Source organism: Galeopterus variegatus, unplaced genomic scaffold (assembly GCF_000696425.1).
Source record: "Galeopterus variegatus unplaced genomic scaffold, G_variegatus-3.0.2 Scaffold21808, whole genome shotgun sequence".
Classification (NCBI taxonomy): domain Eukaryota; kingdom Metazoa; phylum Chordata; class Mammalia; order Dermoptera; family Cynocephalidae; genus Galeopterus; species Galeopterus variegatus.
In genome coordinates, this window is record NW_007747919.1 from 10325 (window position 1) to 12138 (window position 1814).

At 51.2% G+C, this 1814-nt stretch overlaps 1 pseudogene; it reads left to right on the top strand.

Annotated features, from left to right (window-relative positions):
* LOC103583335 overlaps positions 1-969 on the top strand; it is an 8484-nt pseudogene extending 7515 nt beyond the window's left edge.
* Positions 970-1814: the final 845 nt, after the last annotated feature.

Genomic DNA, 1814 nt, shown 5'->3' on the forward strand with positions numbered 1-1814 from the left:
CAGGGGGAGCTTTGGAGGTGGAGGTCCTGGAAGGGCACTTAGAAGGCTGAGTAATTACTTTGGCCAGCATTTGGAGGTTGGCCAGATCAGCCTTTTGTTTGTGCTGTTCCTTTTCCCATTCTCATTCCTCCTCCCTATTATGAAAGACTTTGAAGGCCATTGATAAAATTTCAGTCTGGGGAGTAGCAGGGCCCTGTTCCAGTTTTTTTAGTTTGGCCTTGACGTTGGGGTAGGATTGAGCCAAAAAGTATGTCATAAGGACATGGTGTCCATCTTCTGAGGTGGGATCTAGGTTGGTGTATTGTTGGAGAGCCTGAGTTAGGCGATTGAGGAACTCAGATGGGGTTTCTTCCTTTTTTAGGATAACATCCTGGACTTTTTGGAAATTAACAACTTTGCGAGCGGCCTTTTTAAGACTGGCCAGGAAGCAAGAACTAAAGTGATCTCTGGCCTGAATTCCCTGTGGCGTGTTGTAATCCCAATGTGGCTCCTGTTCAGGGACTGCCTGGGGGCAAGGGGGAGGGCAGGGTTTGTGTGGTGGATTTCATCCGCATGGCCCCAAGCTGCACCCCAGACATGGTCACGTTCTTCAGGAAGGAGGGTGTTGTCCAGGAACATATAGATGTCGTGATGTGTGAGACTGTATGCCTGAAGGACCCATTGGAATTCTTTAATGTAAGTAGAGGGGTCGGTGATGAAGGACCCCAATCTCCTTTCTAGCTGGGTGAGATCAGCTAATGAAAAGGGAACGTGTATCCTAATGACCCCCTCAGCACCAGCTACTTTGTGGAGAGGAGCCATGGTAGAGAAAGGGAGGAGTCCCCGGAACGAGTTACAGGGGGAGTAAAGGAAGGCGCCAGGGCAGGTGAAATAGGAGTCGACAGGGAACAAGATGGCGGTAAGGTGGGGCTAGAAAATGGCTGGACAAAGATGGCGATGGAGGAAAAGAAGATGGTGGTGGAAATGCTTGTGGGGGTTGAGGGACAGGAAATGGCAGTGAATTGGGGCTGGAAGAAACAGGGGAGGAAGAGGCAGGAGGGAGAACAGGCTGACTAGGTGGCCCCTCATCCTGCAGCGGTTGCCTTGGAGACCAGGGCTGTTTGCCTGCTGGCCAGCCGGGCGCAGGAGGCGGATGGAGCGGAGTGAACTGAGGGGGTTGGGAAGCAGAGGGAGTTACAGGAGAAGGAGACCTGAAAGGGGGGGTTTCTTGTGCAGGGTCAAAATTATCAGAAGTAGGGGGTAGTGGAGGCAGTGAGGATGAAGGGGGTTTGGAAGCAAGGAGAACCTGGGAAGTTGAGCAGGTGAGACAGAGAGAGGGATTTTGGGCATGCAGGTGGAAAGCCTCCACATATGGAATCTCTTTCCACTTTCTCAGGCACTGGCAGTAGTTAAAAATGTCTCAAATAATGTCAGGATCGAGTGTGCCCTCAGGGGGCCACTTATTTTGGTTATCTAGGGGATAATAAGGCCAATCTTGTGTGCAAAATTTAGTGAGGAGTTTGGGTTTAATGTCAGGCTTGAGGGATAGGGTGGTAAGGTTGTTTAAGAGACATTGTAAGGGTGAATCACCCCAGAGGGAGGAGGCAGAAGCTACCATTCCAAAGAGGATTAGAGAGAGAGAGGTTTAAAAGGAGGATTAGAATGAGTCCCCCGGCCAGATGAGAAGGATGGAACTCAGAGGGCATCCCCAATGAGTCGTGCCGTTCCCAGGAGATGTGTATGAACCCAGGAGGGAAGGGGGTGTAGGTTGTCACCTAGACCCTCACTTCCCAGAGGCAAAAATGCCGGAAACTGGAGGGACCTAGCGCGCTAGG